This window comes from Salvelinus fontinalis, chromosome 33 (genome assembly GCF_029448725.1).
Source record: "Salvelinus fontinalis isolate EN_2023a chromosome 33, ASM2944872v1, whole genome shotgun sequence".
Lineage (NCBI taxonomy): Eukaryota > Metazoa > Chordata > Actinopteri > Salmoniformes > Salmonidae > Salvelinus > Salvelinus fontinalis.
The window spans coordinates 33,100,442-33,122,908 of NC_074697.1; the positions used below are offsets into that span (position 1 = coordinate 33,100,442).

A 22,467-nucleotide genomic window follows, 5' to 3' on the forward strand; every position below is an offset into this window, starting at 1 on the left:
CAGAACGCTGTTTGATGGATTTCGAACAACACAAACAAAGGGGGCTACGCAAGAATATGCACAAACGTAGCAGACAAGCGCACTAATTAAAAGTCCCCGGATGAAGAAACGGAAGTTTCGTCACTTGGACAGGATGTTTGGGTTTCAAAGTTCATCCTGCGCCTGCCTCTAAAAAAACATAAATTTGTCAACACGTCAACACAAGTGCATGACAATGTCAAGGTAGGTTTGTTATCAGATTACAACCATGTATGTAGCTAAACTCATTGTTAAACGTAGCTAATGTAAGATGTTTTATATCCTTAAGTACCTACCATGGGACTGACACCAGGCATGCAGCTATTCGTGTAAATCCACCATGGCTACTCCCACCTCCAGTAGTTGATCTACTAGTGTTGGAGAGACTACAGAAAGATAGGGAGGGTGTTAATCCATCTGGATACTGTGTATCAGGATTTTGTGACCCATTACACAGATGGTTCCAAGGATCCAAGAACAGGACATACTGGGTCAGCATTTGTAGTGCAGGAACGTATTACAGATCATCTGGCTGTATATACGGCGGAGCTGATGGCCATACTGTTGGCCTTGCAGTGGGTGGAGGAAGTCAAGCCAGACAGAGTAGTTATTTGCTGTGGTTGATGTGAGGTGTTGATGAGTCTGCAGTCCTTTAGCTCATGTAGCAGACAATACCTGCTTTATGAGGTACTACAAACTCATGGCATGATTAGACAGATGGGTATGAGGCAGTTGATGTACTGGCTAAACAAGCACTTAGTAGTTGGGATGTTATAGTTTCAATGAGCAAGGCAGAGGCAAAAAGCCTGATATTGACAGTGATGGTGCCACGATGGCAGGAGCAGTGGAATAGAGCTACTAAGGGCAGGGATTTATTTCAAGTACAGAGGAAAGTCTGGGAGGGGAGGACGGCATGAAGGGGCAGATGAGATAATGCTATTTTTACAAGGTTAAGGGTGGGACACAGCCGGTTGAATAAGACTTTAAATGGGATAGGAAAACATCCAACAGGAAAGTGTGATTATTGCCAGGAAACAGAGACCGTGGAGCATGCATTGCTACAGTGTGGGCAGTATCACAAGGAAAAAGAGAGGATGAGAGCTAGTATGAGGGAGAAGGAGATACAGGAAATTAATTTTAAAAGTATATTGAGTAGAACTTCATTAGTTATAGTCTCAAATATTTAATATTTTTTAAGATGAACTGGGCTGGCAGGATTTAGTTTTCCCTGTCTCTGGCCCACACTCCAGTACAGTAAGTGGTGGTAATGCACCATGACGTTGAATTGTGAACTGAAGATAAACCCCACCGAAGAAGAAGCCCAGGCCTGTGCAAAAAGTGGCGCCACTAGTTCTCGCATCAATTGTTCTAGATAGTATGCTGTCACCACTGTCTTGCAGTAATTGTTCTACACATTTTGAAAAGAAACCAAAAGGTTTAAAAAATATTATGTATTTTAGCACTAACAGATGAGAGGACAGCTTAAGTACTTTTCCCGGACATTACCCCTTCACTACAGTCCGCATTTGTGTCCAGAACAAGTGCATGACAAAGTCAAGGTAAGTTTACCCTTACTAAAAATAAGTGCCGTCAGTGTGCAGTATAACTGAAGAACGCTGTTTTATGGGACTCCCAATCACTGCCAGATGTGATGCAGCCTGGATTCGAACCCGGTACTGCAGTGACGCCTCTTGCACTGAGATGCAGGGCCTTAGACAGCTGCGCCACTCGGAAGCCCTTGATTCAGGACTAGGTTAAGCCTAGTCCTGAACTAAAAACCAAACTCAATGGGGAATCTCCAATGAAAGCGATTTTTAGTCCAGGACAAGGTTTAATATGTGTCCGGAGTCTGACCCAATATTCAGATAGTCAAGGGCTTGATTTATTTATTTTTATTTAACCTTTATATATCCAGGTTAGTCTCATTGAGATAAAATCAATTTTTTCACGAGACCTTGTCCAACCAAGACACCAGCAGGGGTGAAGGCACTTGCCGTCCCTAGGAGGGGTGCGTCACTTGAGTGGGTTGAGTTACTGACGTGATCTTCCTGTCTGGGTTGGCCCCCCCCTTGGTTTGTGCTGTGGTGGAGATCAGTTGGACAAGGTCTCATGAAAAATAGATATAAATTACATCAGGACATTAATGATCATGTCCAATTTAATCAGTGTGCTTGTTCAAGATCAGTTGAGCTGTTGCTGGGGACACCTAAGGACGGAACGGTTAGGGAAACACTTGTACCAAGTATTTTAATAGTGACATTTATATAATTTGATCTCTTCCTCAGCAATACTATGGTTTTCGCCTGGAGTCTACCTGTGATCTGCAGACCAATGCTGCCTGCTCTCTACCTTGCAGGCCAATGCCCAAGAGTGCTATGGAGGCCCTTAATCTTGTTCACCCTGAAGTAACCAAACGGTATGATGATGACAATGAACCAATTGATTCAGGACTGCTTCTGTTGAGAATATATCTATTTGTATAATGACACATAAGAAGAATACATTCATTTCCAACCAGTATACATTAATAAATACTACTATTGCATCAAATGTGAAACTGTTAGGACACACATTCCTCTTTGTTCCAGATTTACATTTTAGTCATTTAGCAGATGCTCTTATCCAGAACAACTTCATCTTAAGATAGCTAAGTGGGACAGCCACATATCACAGTCATAGTAAGTATAATTTTCCTCAATAAAGTAGCTATCAGCAAAGTCAGAATTAGCAAGAGGGAAAAGTCAAGTGCGACTGTTAGTTAATGAAAGGCTATATATTCCTATGTCATTTGTTTCTCGGTTCTTTGGCTGTGCTCTACCGGTTCCAGAGAAACTTCAGGGCTGCAGAATATTGGACCTGGGCAGCGGTTCCGGCAGAGACCGCTATGCCCTCAGTAAACTGGTTGGCGAGACTGGCCATGTCACAGGCATTGATATGACTGAGTAACTGGTATGTATAGCACCTAGACCTACATATTCAATCATCTTACATCTTCAGTAATCTATCAATCATTCTATTAAATTGGTGTGTGGTACTCTGCTTTGTGCTGTGGGCCTGTCTGGCTCAGTTGGTAGAGCATGGCCCTTGCAATGCCAGGATCATGGATTCAATTTACGCTGGGGTCATCAATACAAAAATGTATGCGTAAAAGTGGCCTTTTTTGTGCTCAGATTCTAGTGTCCCGTAAATACATCCATTACCACCAGGAGAAGTTTGGCTTTAAGAAACCCAACACCACCTTCCACCAGGGGTCTATGGAGAAGCTAACTGCAGCTGATGTTGAGAATGACTATGGATATCATAGTGTAAGTTCAGGAACCATCATGTTACTTTACTATAAAACAATGGGTCCTTCTTTCTCAAATGTAATCTTATTTTATTCTGTTTCACGATTCTGTTGGGAAGGTGAACAAAAGTCTGCCTCTTTTCTAATGTTTCTTCCAGGTCAAACTGTGTCATCTGTTTATGCCCTGACAAGAAAACAGTTGTACGGGAAGCCTACAAGGTCCTCAAGGTGAGTAGTCCACCACACTACACTGCCTGTTATCATTGCATAACATGATTATTAAAAACAGTATCCCAGAGCTTAAGAAACTACAGATGGCAGTGACTGTGTCTCATTAAAAGTACTAATTCCTTTGTTCTTCCATCTCTCTCCCATGTGATATAGGAGGGTGATGAATTGTATTTCAGTGACATGTATGCCAGCAATGTTGTTCCACTTAAAAGAAGATGCAGTTATGTGGGATAAGGGATCAAGTTTCCCCTTCCTAGCATACGAAGAATGTTTGATAATCTATATTCTGCTCTTATCTTCCATATTTTTCAGGTGCAGTCTCATTGGTGACGTCTCAAAGTTAATTTACCCAGAAGTGGTTTCGTTTGACCAGAATGTGCCGTGCAAATTGTACAAATGTTCTTCACACTGTTGTGTTTTGTGATAGGTGAGGGAATGGGCGGTTCCCTCTGTTGGTGAGACCTCATCTCATTGGTCCAGGAGGTGGGCTTCAGCACTCCTCACCTCGTCTCAGCCAGTCACATCGAGGTCCACAACTGCGAGCTCAAAAAGAAAGCAGGTACATGCATCTCCATGACTGTCTTAAGGCTGCTTACTATAGGATGGAAACAGTATGCAGTTTTTACATTAACCTAACCTCACTAATAACACATTTATTAATGTCATCTAGAAACAGTTAGTATTAAAAATGTAAGCCAAGTTGTGGCGGTCATAACATTTTGTCAGCCGGTGATTGTCAAGCAAATGACTGCCGGTCTCACAGTAATTGACCGTTAATTAACATAAACACATTTAGCATCTCCTGGCTTCCACGCATAGCCTACAAGCCACTGATGTAGACCTTGGAATATCTACATTTTAAAAAGTCAAATAAATCCATGTAATATAGCCTACACCATCACAATAAATACATTATTTATTCGAGACAGGTCTAAAAATGTAGTTATTTCAGAAGAACAGAATAGTATACTCTGCCTTGTCCTTATGTTAGGCTTGAAAAAAGCTGAATTAAATAGGAAATATATTTTCTACAAACGATTTGAGGGAGGGCGCACATGCGGCTATTCTGTATTGAGTGGTTAACAAAGAAATGGGTACTACTATATGCTTAATTTAGAGTTATTTAGGTCACTTTAGTTGTGATACAAATGTTGGGCTATATGTTTAGATTTTTAATACATGGTAAGGCTGCATGATGCGACTCTAATGATGACTTGAAAAAAGTTGCATGAAAGGCATGAGCTCTGCTTTGTTTTTTGTGCAGACTGTACACACTTCATCAGTCTCTCATTCACAATTTGACAAGCACTTGATAATGCCTCAAATTACCTGGCTGCATCACCTTTGTGTGGCCATAATCCCCCCTGTAAAAATCCATGCCTTTTGCGGCCAGTGGCCGTTGTGCCCTTGGGTTGAATATAATAATTATGATCCCCTTCTCCCCGCTGCGTGCCAAAGCACCTCTCACTCACATGGCTCTCAGTCACGTGATCATGTCTTTCTTACAGGCTACAAGTGAAGACAGACACATCGGGGAGGCAACTGCGTGCATCCTTATCCAATTCCGAGGCGCATATTGAAGATTTTGGAAGAACTGTCCACATTTACTTTTCGTCAGCCAACAAGATGAGTAGGCCTAACGAAAAGCAAAAGCACTAGCCTAAGTCAATCTACGATCCCAAATTAATACAACCACAAGCATTAAAAAAACTGTTTTAAACTGTGAGCCTGATGCAACAGATGAGAACGGTTAGCTTAAAATGTTGATAAACTATTAGGCAATTTCTTCACATTATAAGCTCAGCAATGCGCACACAGCAGTATTACCAGGAAAACACCATTCTCAAAAGTGACCACAAATGAGATTATGCATGTAATGCTTTTATTATAAAGGAGCATTTTTATCTTCCCCAAACTTGAAACTCACGTGCTGCGTATGTATGTCAGGCTCTACACCCGTTGTAAATCGGATTAATTTTAAGAAGTTATTTTGCCACTTTAGTTGTGATACAAACCTTATCAAAACATATAGGCCTATGGGCTAGGCTACATGAGGTGTGTGACTGATTAGAAAAAGTTGCAAAAAAAAGCATACGCTGTTTGCCTTAAGCTGGGCATCATTCACAAGCCGTAATATATCATTCACAAGTGATAGGCTAATATTGTCACCCATCAGACTATTTTTGATTTAAACGTAACCTATTCTAAATAATATACAGTACCAGTCAAAAGTTTGGACACCTACTCATCCCAGGGTTTTTACTTTATTTTTACTATTTTCAACATTGTTGAATACTAGGGAGACATCAAAACTATGAAATAACACATATGGAATCATGTAATAACCAAAAAAGGGTTTAACTAATCAAAATACATTTTATATTTGAGATTCGTCAAAGTAGCCACCCTTTGCCTTGATTACAGCTTTGCACACTCTTGGCATTCTCTCAACCAGCTTCATGAGTTAGTCACCTGGAATGCATTTCAATTAACAGGTGTGCCTTGTTAAAAGTTAATTTGTGGAATTTCTTTCCTTCTTATTGCGTTTGAGCCAATCAGTTGTGTTGTGACAGGGTAGGGTTGGGTTGGTATACAGAAGATAGCCCTATTTGGTAAAAGACCAAGTTCATATTATGGCAAGAACAGGTCAAATAAGCAATCATCCATCATTACTTTAAGACCTGAAGGTCAGTCAACCTGGAAATTTTCAAGAACATTGAAAGTTTCTTCAAGTGCAGTCGCAAAACCCATCAAGCACTATGATGAAACTGGCTCTTATGAGGACCGCCGTAGGAAATGAAGACCCAGAGTTACCTCTGCTGCAGAGAATAAGTTCATTAGAGTTAACTGCACCTCAGATTGCAGCCTAAATAAATGCTTCACAGAGTTCAAGTAACAGACACATCTCAACGTCAACTGTTCAGAGGAAAAGGCGTGAATCAGGCCTTCACGGTCGAATTGCTGCAAAGAAACCACGACTAAAGGACACCAATAAGAAGAAGAGACTTGCTTGGGCCAAGAAACACTAGCAATGGACATTAGAAATGTGAGATTTTTGGGTTACAACCACCGTGTCTTTGTGAGAGGCAGAGTAGGTGATCAGATGATCTCTCCATGTGTGGTTCCCACCGTGAAACATGGAGGAGGAGGTGTGATGGTGTGGGGATGCTTTGCTGATAACACTGTCAGTGATTTATTTAGAATTCAAGGCACACTTAACCAGCATTGCTACCACAGCATTCTGCAGCGATATGCAATCCTATCATTTGTTTTTCAACAGGACAATGACCCAACATACCTCCAGGCTGTGTAAGGGCTATTTGACCAAGAAGGAGAGTGATGGAGTGCTGTATCAGATGACCTGGCCTCCACAATCACCCGACAACCCAATTGATATAGTTTGGGATGAGTTGGACCGCAGAGTGAAGGAAAAGCAGCCAACAAGTGCTCAGCATATGTGGGAACTCCTTCAAGACTGTTGGAAAAGTATTCCAGGTGAAGCTGGTTGAGAGAATGCATTGAGTGTGCATGATTCCATATGTGTTATTTCATAGTTTTGATGTCTTCACCATTATTCTACAGTGTAGAAAAAAGTAAAAATACAGAAAAACCCTTGAATGAGTAGGTGTGTCCAAACCTTTGACTGGTACTGTATGTATGAAATTAGTTTGATTTAGAATGGACCATTATCATGCTCCTGTCTCAAAACAGGGGCAGAGGGATAAAATTACATATCTGCACTTAAATAGCGAATGGAGGATGCTTTTCCCATGTTTCATTTTTATGCAAGCCAGGTAGGCTATACTCCTGTTTTAAAGATAAGCAATGTGCTTAAAATTTGGAAGGTTGAGAAATAAATATAGTTCGCCTAGCCTATCGAAAGCTGATGGGATCCTCAGTTCTCACGCAATTGCATAGCCTAAATAAATGTTGCGCAACATGAGCTCATGGGCTCTCATGAAGGGTTTTGATTAAAATTTCGATTACAATTGCATTGATGACAGAATGATTAGAGGGACAATAGAGTGGTGAGTACCAGGCAGTTAGCACGTTTGGTAGGCTAGTAATGACCATCAGCAGCATCAGAGCTTAGAGAAGCCTAATTACCGTGACTAAACAGTCACATGGAATTTGACTGCAATCATGACTCATGAACGCTGGTGTGGCAGTAATGTGGTCACCGTAACAGCCCTAAGCCTAGGCAGTCATTTCCATTTCCAATGTGTTGCAGGTGATATTAGCTATGCATCTGGCACTTACCGGCTCTTCAAATTGCCCAAAAAGCTTGAGATGTCAAGCGCGATAGTGACCTTCAAGGGAACTGTGTCTGACTACCCTTGTCAGCTGGAGTTTGACTCCTCCCACTGCTTCAAGGTATGTTAGTGCAAACACGGCAGGGCTCTCCAACCCTGTTCCTGGAGAGCTACCGTCAACAGGTTTTCACTCCAACCCCAATCTAGCGCACCTGTTGATAAACTGAATCAGGTTAGTTACAACAGGGGTTGGAGTGAAAATCTACATGAGGGTAGCTCTTCAGGAACAGGTCATAATACGACTGCCCTCACCAAAGCATTTTTCATGAAGGCAGCATTGGTTGTTTCTGTTTATGTAGCAAAGTCATTTTGTTCCCAACTGTTTTACTTGTGTACTCGTATTGCTACAGACATTTCTAAAAATGGATTTCCACACTACATTAGATCAATGCACAAATTGTGTGGGTTGTCTGATATGCTAAGTGAATGTATAATCCCTTTGATGTTTACTTTGTGTTGTGCAGAAAAACGCTGCAGGTCGACAGGGAGATGGCTGTTATTTTCCAGTGCTCTCTCTTCTCCCCAGACTTTTGCATCCAGAAGGTAGTTACCATTTTACAAAGGTAACACCTTAGCATTGTTGCTGTGATAGCAATGTAATTAAAATTGTAACATGGTACCCAAAAGCAATCAGGAACTGTTTATCATAGGAAATAAAGCTACTCCGCAAATACTTCAACTGGCGTTTACTCAGGATCATTTGAATCCTGAACCGTGTCCTCTGCTCTCCCTTTTCAGTACTGCCACCTCAGCCCATTCTTGCTGGCCGATAAATTGGGCTCCTCGGTGAATCAGTGCTCCAAGACAGGCAAAGCCCCAGTAGCCTGTGGGGACACCTAAATAACTACACCTGGATGACATCATATCCATGAAGGAACCTCCTCATTCACTACTTCCAACAAATCTAAAAGCATTGGATTGTTGTTTGCCTGGGCTATTGGGAGTTTCCATATTTCTAGTGATAATTCCGAGAAGCCGGTGTTTGTTGGATATATTGGCACGGTGTTGTTAGGCCCGAGACCAAGTCGAGGACCGGCAAACCATGCCAATATATCCAACAAACACCAGCTTCGAGGGCATTATCACTTGTATACGGGTTACCAACATATTCAAATAATGATCGACATATTTTCATTAAAAACTTTATTTCTATACATTTATTCGTACAATTTCATCCTTCCACAAGATATAGTCTCGACACAAATCTAGGGTTGCTAGAGACGTTCGTTCCTTCAAGTCGTTCATTCTTTTTGTTCTGTATCTATTGACGCGACCCAATGAGATAATGAGGCATGATTTCGCCTGGCATAGAAAATGTGCTCTCTCGTTAGGACACTGTTGATCAGAAGAGCTAGCCAACAACACAGCGAACACAATAACTTCAAACTGAAGCATCAAAGACTGCAAGCTAGGTGCACTTCGTTTTGTTTTACCTTTGTATATATCCATAAAAAATGATGCCAGCCGATTCATGATTTCGATTGGCTGAGAAACTGCCTGCCTCTCTCTGCCTGCCTCTCTCTCTCATCCCTACTCCCGACCCCTACACGTTCATTACATTACTATGAGACAGTTGGAGATAGAATTTGAATATTGAAACAATGTTGCAAATGTCAGCGAGACAGACAGCAAGGTTTATGCAAATCTCCACTGTTAAACTAAATGTTAGTCTAAAATAAATTTTAGATCATGTCTAAATGCTTTTTATAGTGGAGATCAAGTTTATAACTTCCCTGCCTGGGCTGATGAGACAGTGGATTGCGCAGTCAGATGGAACAGAGTAAATAGGCATTTTAACGTCATAGATTTAGCCGGTGGTAACTTGTGGAATAGACACTGGCTGAAATGCGCTTTTAACCAATCAGCATTCCGGATTCGACCCACCCATTGTATAATACCAGACATTTCCTTTCATATCAGAGGTTATTTGGATGCACCCAATGTGACAGAAAATACATCCGTTTTGCTGTCTGCACCCATGTAGCACAAATTATATAGAAACGGTTGTAATGTTCCTTTTCAGACTAAAAAGCCTAATGTGCCTTGAATTAACATTTTTCTTCCCATGTCCAGCTCATAGAATTAAACGACAATAGTTATTTTATTAGGTGACATTTGGAGCATTACCTGGATAATACATGAGACCGTAATCGATATACTAACTTAGACACTGATGTGAACTCCTTAGGCCCAATCATTCAATGTAGAATATGTTTTTTTTTATACAGTAATTGTTAAATTCTCAAATTACAAATACACAGGCTGAAAGTCCCACCAGCCCATACACATAGATTACTTGACAAACACAAAAGAGGAGAGAAGGAAATAATTAAACACGTGACTCACAGCACAGGGTGCTTTCAAGACAACTTTAAACTTGGGTGGAAAAAAGGTCAAATCATGGCGTCGGTGAGCTTCAGATCGGAAAGTTGGAGTTCTAGAAAGATGCTGAGTGTCTGACTTGGAATTCCGATTTGAATGACCGTTAGGTGTTCACAGTTGTCTTGATCGCTCAGAAGTCGGAGATTTCCAGGTTCCCAGTTGTTTTGAATGCGGCACTAGCCAGACTAGCAGGGTTTCTACTAGTTACCACAGCCACAAAATCATAATTAGATTTTAGATTAGTTTAATAGTCACATGTACAGTGAAAAGGGGTAGCTGATTAGTGGTGGCTATTCAGCAGCCTGATGGTCTGGGGGTAGAAGCTATTGGCCAGTCTTACAGTTTTTGCCATGATGCTCCTATACTGCCCATGTCCGAGTGATGGACACTGGAGAACAGGCCATGGCTGGGGTCCCTGATGATTTTTTTTGGCCTTCCTGCAACACCTGGTGTAGTAGGTGACCTGGGGGGCAGACAGTGTGTGTTCGGCTGAGCATACCAACCTCTGTAGCGCCTTGCGGTCCTTGGTGGTGGTGTTGCCGCACCAGGCTGTGATACTCCCGGCAGTATGCTCTCGATGGTGCTCCTGTAGAACACTGTAAGGCCCCTCTGGGACACGCTGAATTTCTTCAACATTCTGAGATTAGAGTCGCTGTCATAAAAATGTATGGAAACTAAAATTAGCTTTTTGGTGGTTTTAGGGTTAGGCATAAGGTTAGCAGTGTGGTTAGGTTTAAAATCACATTTTAAGAAGATAAATTTTATTATTAAGCAGGGTTTATGACTTTGTGGCTGTGGTAACTAGTGACGACCAACTAGCACAGCATGGTCCAGTTGCATAAAACATCTTAAAGCTGCAATATGTCACTTTTTGGGCGGCCCACTAAATTATAGTTCTGTCATTCTCATTGAAAGGAACTCTAAGAAGTGATAGATCTGTTTTATGTGCACTGTTTCTATGCTTCTTGTTAAGTTATTAGGCGAGCTATTAGAATTTTAGCGGACCGATTTCTGCATAGGGTATCTTTAAGTGTTTCCCTTCAAGGTTTACCTTACCTAAGGGAATTGTGTTGCATAGTGTCCCTCAAACATTTCCTTAGGTAAGGGCATAATTTAAGGGTTTAAGGTAGTTTGAAGGCATGTACTGCAGAAAGAATATCTGGTTAGAATGGAGACGACTTGATTCACTTGGCGTGTTTGAGTGGTAAGGTGAAAGGAGCCGACTGTAGACGGAAGGGGGTACATATGCACCGACAGCAAGTCGGACAACTTGTGCTGTTTCTTGGAAACGCAACAATGGCAGACATAGCATTCACCTTTGTTATTGCTGAAGAAGTGGATGCAATCGAAATACCACTTCTCCTACACGAAGCTGAACATGATCAACATGGTCCAAGGAAGTAATATCCTGATAAGGACATAAGTTACCAACCCAAGCTGCCTATTTCAACCTTTATGTTGCTTTTGTCAGTAAGAATGTGAAGAACAGAATTTGATTAAATCCCATAAAGGACAAAACACTCACTATACAGAAAATTATTAAATTAAGCATGCACATCAGTTCACACGTTACTGGGTAAACAATAAAAGGATTAGACTACATGTACATCAGTTCACAAGTTATTGGGTAAACAATAAAATGATTAGACTATACATGTACATCAGTTCACATAAATTACTGGGTAAACAATATGCCAAGCAGTCAAATGCACTTACTACTGACCCCACGATTGGGGTCTGGAGTACTTGTGTCACGTGCCTCCTAAGAGGAGGGAGGTGCAGGAATCAGGAGCAGGAGAGTCCTCGGTCTGGTTCGGATGCCACGTACCAGGACCGGCTGATACCCCAACACGCACTGAAAGGGCGAAAGGTTAGTTGAGGAGTGGTGGAGTGAGTTCTGGGTCATCTCTGCCCATGGAACGTACCTCGCCCATTCCCCTGGCCGGTCCTGGTAATACGACCGCAGAAACCTACCCACATCCTGGTTTACTCTCTCCACCTGCCCATTACTCTCAAGATGAAAACCAGAGGTTAGGCTGACCGAGACCCCCAGACGCAACATGAACGCCCTCCAAACCCGGGACGTGAACAGGGGACCCCGATGTCCTCAGGCACCCCGTAGTGCCGGAAGACGTGTGTAAACAGGACCTCCGCAGTCTGTAGGGAGACCGGGCAAAGGGAGGAGACGACAGGACTTAGAAAACCGATCCACAACGACCAGGATTGTGGTGTTACCCTGGGACGGAGGAAGATAGGTCAGGAAGTCTACCGACAGGTGTGACCAAGGCCGCTGTGGAACGGGGAGGGGTTGTAACTTCCCTCTGGGCAGGTGTCTAGGAGACATAAAACCTCACGTCCTTAGCTAAAGTGGCCCACCAGTACTTCACCCTAAGGCTTTGCACCGTCCTATCGATACCCGGATGACCAGAGGAGGGTAACGTGTGAGCCCACCGAATCAACCTATCGCGAACACCAAGCGGGACGTACTTCCATCCAGCCGGACACTGAGGTGGAGTGGGCTCTGACCGAGATGCCCGCTTGATGTCCGCGTCCACCTCCCACACCACCGGTGCCACCAGACAAGAGGCCGGAAGTATGGGGGTGAGATCGATGGACTGCTCCTCTGTATCATACAGACGGGCCCACCTTGCCTGGCGAGGGTTCAGTCTCCTTGCCGCCCAGATGTACTCCAGATTACGGTGGACAGTCCAGATGAGGAAAGGGTGTTGAGCCCCCTCAAGCCAATGTCTCCAAACCTTCAGAGCTTTTACGACAGCCAGCAACTCTCGGTCCCCCATGTCATAGTTTCGCTCCGCCGGGCTGAGCTTCCTCGAAAAGAAAGCGCAGGGGCGGAGCTTCAGTGGCGCGACCGAGCGCTGTGAGAGCACGGCTCCAATCCCAGCCCCGGATGCGTCCACCTCCACAATGAATGCCAAAGATGGATCCGGATGAGCCAACATGGGAGCCTCGGTAAACAGAGTCCTCAAACCTTGTCCGCCTCAGCCGACCACCGCAGACGCACCTTCAGCAGTGAGGTAATGGGAGCAGCCACCTGCCCAAAACCCCGGATAAACCTCCGGTGGTAATTGGCAAACCCTAAAAACCGCTGCACCTCCTTTACCGTGGTGGGAGTCGGCCAATTACGCACGGCTGCAATGCGGTCACACTCCATCACCAACCCTGATGTGGAAATGCGATCCCCCAGGAAGGAGATGGCCTGTTGGGAGAAAACGCATTTCTCAGCCTTGACGTATAGGTCATGCTCCAACAGTCGCCCAAGTACTCTGCGCACCAGAGACACATGCGCGGCACGTGTGGAGGAATATATCAAAATGTCATCGATATAAGCCACCACACCCTGTCCGTGCAGGTCCCCGAGAATCTCGTCTACAAAGGATTGGAAGACGGCTGGGGCATTCTTCAACCCATACGGCATGACGAGGTACTCATAATGGCCAGATGTGGTACTAAACGCTGTCTTCCACTCATCTCCCTCCCGGATACGCACCAAGTTATACTCGCTCCTGAGATCCAGTTTTGTGAAGAAGCGTGCTCCGTGAAATGACTCAATCGCTGTAGTAACTGTACCCCACCGTAATAGTCAATGCACTGACGCAGACCTCCCTCCTTCTTCACAAAAAATAAACTTGAGGAGGCGGGTGACGTGGATGGCCGAATATACCCCTGCCTCAGAGATTCAGAGACATATGTTTCCATAGCCACCGTCTCCTCCTGTGACAGGGGATATATTTGACTCTTGGGAAGTGCGGCGTTTACCTGGAGGTTTATCGCACAATCCCCTCGTGGATGAGGTGGTAATATGGTCGCCCTCTTTTTACAAAAGGCGATAACCAAATCGGCATATTCGGGGGGAATGCACACGGTGGAGATCTGGTCTGGACTGTCCACCGTCGTTGCACCGATGGAAACTCCCACACACCTACCTGAGCACTCCTCTGACCACCCCTTTAGAGCCCTCTGTTGCCACGAAATAGTGGGGTTGTGAAAAGCCAACCAGGGAATCCCCAGCACCACTGGAAACGCAGGAGAGTCAAGGAGGAAGAGACTCATTTTCTCCTCATGACCCCCTGCGTAACCATGTCCAGTGGAGCCGTGGCCTCCCTGACCACCCCTGACCCTAATGGTTGACTATCTAGGGAGTGCACATGGAAGGGTTTGTCCATCTGAACCAGGGGAATCCCTAACCTATGCGCGAAACTGCGGTCCATAAAATTCCCCGCTGCGCCTGAATCTACTAGCGGCTTATGGGGGGAAATGGGGGGAAAACTCAGGGAAAGAAATTAACACATACATGTGACCAACAGGGGGCTCTAGGTGAGCCTGGTGCTGACTCACCTGGGGTGTCCAAACAGTGCTCGGCTTGCCGTCTCGACTCCCAGAGGAGCTCCTCCAGCACCGGTCTGCAGTGTGCCCTCTCCGTCCACACCCAGTGCAGGAAGGGGCTCCACCTCCGATCGCACTCGCTGCAGCACCCCCTAACTCCATGGGGGTTGGAGCGGAGGTGCTGGGGGGTGGAACCAACAGGACTCGATCCGGACGCCTGTGCGTAGCCAGCAAGTTGTCCAACCTTATGGACATGTCCACTAGCTGGTCCAGGGTGAGGGTAGCATCTCTGCATGCTAGCTCCCTGCGGACGTCCTCACGTTAGCTGCACCTATAGTGGTCAATCAGGGCCCTGTCGTTCCACCCTGCGCCGGCGGCCAAGGTCCTGAACTCCAGAGCGAAGTCTTGTGTGCTCCTCGTCTCCTGCCGTAGATAGAACAGACGCTCACCCGGGTAGTGGTCCCTCGCCGAGTCTGGTCCATCCCAGACCGCATTGGCCCACTCCAGAGCTGACAGGCAGGAGACGAGGGCGTTCACGCTCTCACCTCCCGAAGGAGCCGGCAGCCGTCCCATCGTACTCCCTCGGGAGCGTGAGCCGAATACCGCTGGGGCCGGATGACGCCGGAGAAGGTGGTGGTGCTGGTTGGAGTGTGGCTGGTGTAGGGGTAGGCAGGCCACCCCTCTCCCATCTCTCCATCGTCGCCATCACTTGATCCATGGCAGTCTCCAGACGGTGGAGAATGGTGGTGTGGGGTTGCGGGATTCCTAAGAGGAGGGAGGTGCAGGAATCAGGAGCAGGAGAGCAAGGAAGTCCCAGTGGCACAATCGTTTATTTAGAAGTCCCAACTCAACAACAACAGATGGGGGAACACGCCCAAATGAAGTCGCCACACACAGGGAAATAAACGCAACACACGGAGGAGAAATCTCTACTCCAAAACACATTCCAAAACGGTACAACTACCGTGAGAAAGAAAACCCTGTGGCGCAAACACGCACCCCTAACAAAGTAACAACAGCAAGTAATCATGCACAAGGACTAGCAGGCAGCGGAGGTTAATAAACCCACCGAAATTAACTAATAGGACACAGGTGTAAACAAAACAGACAGACACAAACGAAAAGGAAAAAATGGATCGGTGGCAGCTAGTAGGCCGGCGACGACGACCGCCGAGCACCGCCCGAACAGGGAGAGGAGCCACCTTCGGTGGAAGTTGTGACAACTTGCTCATTAAGGGCCGGTTTCCCAGTGACAGATTAAGCCTCAAAATTGCCAGTGTAGAAATCCCCTAAAATAACCCATGTATACTAATTGTAGGCTATACCATGGGACGCAACATTACATTAAAACTTCTTCTTAATAGGGGGGCGCTGTTTTCACTTTGGAAAAAATCGTGCCCAAATTAAACGGCCTCGTACTCTGTTCTAGATCATACAATATGCATATTATTATTACTATTGGATAGAAAACACTCAGAAGTTTCTAAAACTGTTTGAATTATATCTGTGAGTAAAACAGAACTCATTTGACAGCAAACTTCCAGACAGGAAGTGAAAATTCTGAAAAAGGGGCTCTGTGTCAGGGCCTGCCTATTCAACTGGATTATATTTATGAATCTGTATGCACTTCATACACCATCCACTAGATGTTAACAGGCAGTAGAAGGTTGAATGGGGTGTCTAGCTTGATGTGAGGCCGAATGAGAGCTTTTGGAGTGACAGGTCCACTCTTTTGTCAGTTTTCAATTGGGCGCCGGGAACCTCACATTGTCTTCTGAAAAGCGTTCGGTATACACGACGAATTGCTCCGGCTCTGATTTTATTGGATACATATGAGAAGAACATCATAAAGTAGGATTTTCAACCGAGTTTGACCAGTTTATTCGACGTCTATTGGGAATTTTTGAATTTTTCGTTCCAGGCACCAAGAGTTGATGGGCATGTTCGCGCCACAATGCTAGCCAAAGTTGCTAATTCGACAGAAGAAATGGACATTCTAAAACCAAACAACGATTTATTCTGGAACTAGGACTCCTTGCACAACATTCTGATGGAAGATCAACAAAGGTAAGAGAATATTTATGATGTTATTTCGTATTTTTGTGGTAAATGTTGGCTCCAACAAGGCGGAGAATATGTGAGCGCTGTCTCACATGCTGTATGTTGTACTAAAGTTATTTAAAAAAAATCTAACACAGCGGTTGCATTAAGAACCAGTGTATCTTTCATTTGCTGTACAACATGTATTTTTTAGTAAAGTTTATGATGAGTTCTTTGGTTAGATTAGGTGACTGTCCAAAATATCTCCGGACATTTTGGCGTATTGTGGCTACGTGTTCACAATGTAAAACCAGGATTTGTACCTCTAAATATGCACATTTTCGAACAAAACATAAATGTATTGTATAACATGATGTTATAAGACTGTCATCTGATGAAGTTGTCCAAAGGTTAGTGATTAATTTTATCTCTATTTGTGGCTTTTGTGAAAGCTACCTATGCGGTGGAAACATGGTGAAAACATGGCGTTGTGTGTTTGGCTATTGTGGTGCGCTAATATAAATACATATTGTGCTTTCGCTGTAAAACATTTTAAAAATCGGAAATGATGGCTGGATTCACAAGATGTTTATCTTTCATTTGCTGTGTTGGACTTGTGATTTCATGAAATTATATTATATGATATCCCTGTCCCGTTAGGCTAGGCTAGGCTATGCTAGTCAGCTTTTTTGATGAGGAGGATCCCGGATCCGGGAGGGAGACTCGTTAGATGTTTTAAGCTATATAAATAAATAAAGAGAGTCGCACACTGTCTCTCTCTCTATATATACGTAAACTTCCAGTAATTTATTGGGTAAAACACCAACGTTTTGGCATCACTATGCCTTCAGGGTAATGTCATGAATGCTTGAAACAGGTTATATAGACAAAGAGTACAATTAGATCAACCAATGACAATAGTGAGGGGTGTGTCATAATTATTAGGTTGATTAGAATGAATTGAGTGAAACTGTGAAAAGACAATAGTTTACAGCACATGGAATATACAGTTGGAGTCAGAAGTTTACATACACTTATGTCGGAGTAATTCAAACTTGTTTTTCAACCACTCCACAAATTTCTTGTTAACAAACTATAGTTTTGGCAAGTCGGTTAGGACATCTACTTTGTGCATGACACAAGTAATTTTTCTAACAATTGCTTACAGACAGATTATTTCACATATCATTCACTGTATCACAATTCCAGTGGGTCAGAAGTTTACATACACTAAGTTGACTGTGCCTTTAAACAGCTTAGAAAATTCCAGAAAATTATGTCATGGCATTAGAAGCTTCTGATAGGCTAATTGACATAATTTGAGCCAATTGGAGGTGTACCTGTGAATGTATTTCAAGGCCTATCTTCAAACTCACTGCCTCTTTGCTTGACATCATGGGAAAATCAAAAGAAATCAGCCAAGACCTCAGAAAGAAAATTGTAGACCTCCACAAGTCTGGTTCATCCTTGGGAGCAATTTCCTGAAGGTACCACGTTCATCTGTACAAACAATAGTATGCAAGTATAAACACCATGGGACCACACAGCCGTCATACCGCTCAGGAAGGAGATGCGTTCTGTCTCCTAAAGATGAACGCACTTTGATGCGAAAAGTGCAAATCAATCCCAGAACAGCAAAGGACCTTGTGAAGATGCTGGAGGAAACAGGTACAAAAGTATCAATATCCACAGTTAAACGAGTCCTATATCGACATAACCTGAAAGGCCGCTCAGCATGGAAGAAGCCACTGCTCCAAAACCGTCATAAAAAAGCAATACTACAGTTTGCAACTGCACATGGGGACAAAGATCGTACTTTTTGGAGAAATGTCCTCTGATCTGATGAAACAAAAATAGAACTGTTTGGCCATAATGACCATCGTTATGTTTGGAGGAAAAGGGGGAAGGCTTACAAGCCGAAGAACACCATCACAACCGTGTAGCACGAGGGTGGCAGCATCATGGTGTGGGGATGCTTTGCTGCAGGAGGGACTGGTGCACTTCACAAAATAGATGGCATCATGAGGGAGGAAAATTATGTGGATATATTGCAGCAACATCTCAAGACATCAGTCAGGAAGTTACAGCTTGGTTGCAAATGGGTCTTCCAAATGAACAATGACCCCAAGCATACTTCCAAAGTTGTGGCAAAATGGCTTACGGACAACAAAGTCAAGGTATCGGAGTGGCCATCACAAAGCCCTGACCTCAATCCTATAGAAAATTTGTGGGCAGAACTGAAAAAGCGTGTGCGAGCAAGGATGCCTACAAACCTGACTCAGTTACACCAGCTCTGTCAGGAGGAATGGGACAAAATTCACCCAACTTATTGTGGGAAGCTTGTGGAAGGCTACCCATAATGTTTGACCCATTTTAAACAATTTAAAAGCAATGCTACCAAATACTAATTGAGTGTATGTAAACTTCTGACCCACTGGGAATATGATGAAAGATATAAAAGCTGAAATAAATAATTATTTCTTCTATTATTCTGACAATTCACATTCTTAAAATAAAGTGTTGATTCTAACTGACCTAAGATAGGGAATTTTTACTAGGATTAAATGTCAGGAATTGTGAAAAACTAAGTTTAAATGTATTTGGCTAAGGTTCCGACTTCAACTGTATTAGTCTATTATAATATGGAAACATAATTAGATATTGTACATAATATTAGCATCAATATACATTATTAAATACATTTCACATATATATGTAATTGTTTCCAATGTCTTTAAGAATATATCAATTTATAAGACTTGAGAGAGAGAGAGAATAAAAAAATGTCACAAGGGCCTGAGATCAAAGTTAATATTCAGACCACTAGGGGTCAATGGTTTTAGAGAGGATGTCCAATAGGCGGATCTCAACTTAGCTCATCTCCTTGGTAGAGTAACATGCTCAATGCCTGTGTATTTTGAGGGAGGAGATGGGATGGTTAGCTTCAACAAAGTGAGCTGCTACTGGGTAGTCAGTGTTCTTACACCTGATTGAGCTGCGGTGTTCAGCTATGCGTTTTTCCTACGTAGGCTTTCCCACATGAACAGGTGATGAGATAGATTACTCCCTTTGTCTTGCATGAGATGATACCCCTCACAGGGACTTTTCGACCCGTATGTGGGTGTCTGAAGAAGGATGTTTTTGTAGTGCTGTTGCACTTTGTGCATGCGCCATATTTGTATCTTTTATTTGGAATGGGTGTCTGAGTGGGCTCAGGTCAGATCTCACTAAGCTATCCCCAATATTGCGACCACGCTTACAGTTCACAAGAAACGGTATTATTGTTCACTCTGATTGGTCGAGGACCTACAACACCGCCTCTGTCGTACCTTGATTGGCTTGATGAATGCACAGGAATGCTGCCATTGGTCTCTTCAACACCTCTACTGTTTTCCCACTGTTTTGTGGCATTTGCTAAGGAGCTCCGTTGAACTAAAGAAGCTAACGTTAGCTAGAAAACAACACACTAGGTATGTATTGAATACCACATAAATTAATTGGTTAAGCGAATGATATTTAATAAATAGATGTAGCTTCTGGTGTTTGACAATTTATGTTGTCTGGTGGTGGTTAGCTACCTGCTGTCTCAGACACAAGACTGACTCTTGTTCTTGACACAGCTAACTTAGCAAGCTACTATAGCTACATTTATCAAACAATGTTGGCATTTATACCCTCAAACTATTCATATCAGCAGGTATTAAGCTTGCTTGTTAGCTAACTAAGTCGTCTTCAGTTGGTGATTTGAGGCTGGCCATCTAGCTGGAGGAACCATCTTTAACTAGATAACGTTAGATAGCAAATGTTGCAATCCTTGGCAAATAGCAAGGCTAGCAGTAGTTCGTGTAACGTTACCTGTTCAATATTAGTTCGTTGGTTTATTAACCCAAGTTCCTATAACCATTTGTCTGGAAACTTATTAGCTACAAAGATAAAACCAAACCGCAAGAGGGCTCTAAGTTAGCTAACGTAACTAGGGGAGAGTGGCGTAAATTGAGCTAAACAGGTACGTTGAGCCACCCTTCTAGGAAACCATACACAAAATGTGTCATTTGACCAAATATTTAGCTTAGAGGTCATCATTTCATGTTGCCTGTGAAGGAAAAAAACGCATGGAATGGTGCTCAGCAAGTAAAAAAACAAAGATTTTCACCAAGTCAAATTAATTTATTGTTAGAGGTTTCATAATACTTGTATCAAAACCAAAGTAGATAATTTATATACATCAATTGGGGTCTCCTATAAGCTTCAATATGAAATCCTAAACCTAGCATGAAAGTGCATCCTTGTAGCTGTGTGGGCTTATAAATGCATGCACGCACGCATGCATGGGTTAAGTTTTGCCAATGGCAAGTTGAACAAATTGAAGTGTTTCTTCCCAGGCATGACGCAAGGCATTATCACTGGGATATGAGGTAACAACAGGGTTAAAATTAAGACAAAAAGCGGGTGTGTTGAATTGTGTTTGTGAAATAAAGATGGACATGGTTTTAAAAAGGTAATGGTAATATTTAATTCAGTGCAGACATATTTAGGGGGCATAATGTATACTGTCCTGCAGCTCAACTTATCCCATACCCAAGGTAAGTTGTGCCAGGAGACCACTTTTTTGGACAAACTGTAATGTTGACTTAATTTCAGATTATTTCCAGGGATACACAACATCCTGAAATATATGTAGCTTTGTTAGAAACAATTTTATATTTCCCTTGACGGAGTGATGGTGAATGTAAAAAATTCAACTTACCCCTCTCTCCTACTGGTTAACAAGTGCTTTCACAGACTGTCAGCTGGCTAACAACACTACACAAGGAAAGAAAACAGTTAGCCACTACATTAACAATTAACAGTAAATAGCAATACAAACACATTACCTAGAAGACAGTCACTTTTGAATTGCGCAGTTTCAAATTAGACACAAAGGGAGATCATTGTAGTCGCATAAGTTCCAGATTTGGTGCATTGGTACCGCTTACCGTGCAGTAGCAGAGAGAACAGTCTATGACTTGGGTAGCTGGACAATTTTTAGGGCCTTCTATCAGAGGTCCTGGATGGCAGGGAGCTCTGCCCCAGTGATTTACTGTGCTGTACGCACTACCCTCTGTAGCGTCTTCTGGTCAGATGCCAAGCAGTTGCCGTACTAAGTAGTGATGCAGCCAGTCAAGATTCTCTCAATGGTTCAGCTGTAGACATTTTTGAAGATCTGAGGGGTGATGCCTTATCTTTTCAGCCACTTGAGGGGGAAGAGGCGTTGTCGAGACCTCTTCATGACTGTGTTGTTGTGTGGACCATGATAGATCATCAGAGATGTGGACACAAAGGAACTTGAAGCTCTCGGCCCGCTCCACTATACCCTTGTTGATGTGAATGTAGTCCACGATCAGCTCCTTTGTCATGCTTATGTTGAGAGAGGTTGTTGTCTTGGCACCACACTTTCAGGTCTCTGACTTCCTCCTTATAGGCTGTCTAATTGACATCGGTGATCAGGCCTGCCACCATCGTGTCGTCTGCATACTTGATGGTTTTTGAGTCGTGCTTGGCCACGCGGCCGTGGGTGAACAGGGAGTACAGGAGGGGACTAAGCACACACCCCTGAGGGGCCCCAGTGTCAAGGGTCAGCGTGGCAGATGTGTTGTCTACTTTCACCACCTGGGGTGGCCCGTCCAGGATTCAGTTGCAGAAGGAGGTGTTCAGTCTCAGGGTCCTTACCTTAGTGATGTTCTTGGAGGGCACTATGTTGTTGAACGCTGAGCTGTAGTCAATGAACAACATTTTCACTCATTGTTGCTTTAATGACAACCTTTAGATACTTTTATGTAGCAAAGGTAATCAAGCTCATATTGGTATGTGATA

General features: G+C 43.5%; 1 protein-coding gene and 1 long non-coding RNA gene across 5 annotated transcripts in view; both read left to right on the top strand.

Moving 5' to 3' along the window:
- The first annotated feature begins 104 nt into the window (after positions 1–104).
- LOC129832080 (uncharacterized) lies at positions 105–3,956 on the top strand. Its single transcript, XR_008755867.1, has 5 exons — positions 105–222; positions 1,479–1,577; positions 2,304–2,967; positions 3,189–3,323; positions 3,463–3,956. It is a non-coding gene; the product is annotated as an uncharacterized LOC129832080 (long non-coding RNA).
- A 15,639-nt stretch (positions 3,957–19,595) lies between these two features.
- LOC129832081 (BCAS3 microtubule associated cell migration factor-like) overlaps positions 19,596–22,467 on the top strand; it is a 326,378-nt gene continuing 323,506 nt past the window's right edge. For 2 of the 4 annotated variants that reach the window (XM_055895830.1, XM_055895832.1), the window contains exon 1: positions 19,600–20,084. The gene's annotated coding sequence lies outside the window, so the exon portion shown is untranslated. Of the gene's footprint in view, positions 20,085–22,467 lie in introns of all 4 variants that reach the window. The other 2 variants (XM_055895829.1, XM_055895831.1) reach the window with 2 other exon arrangements.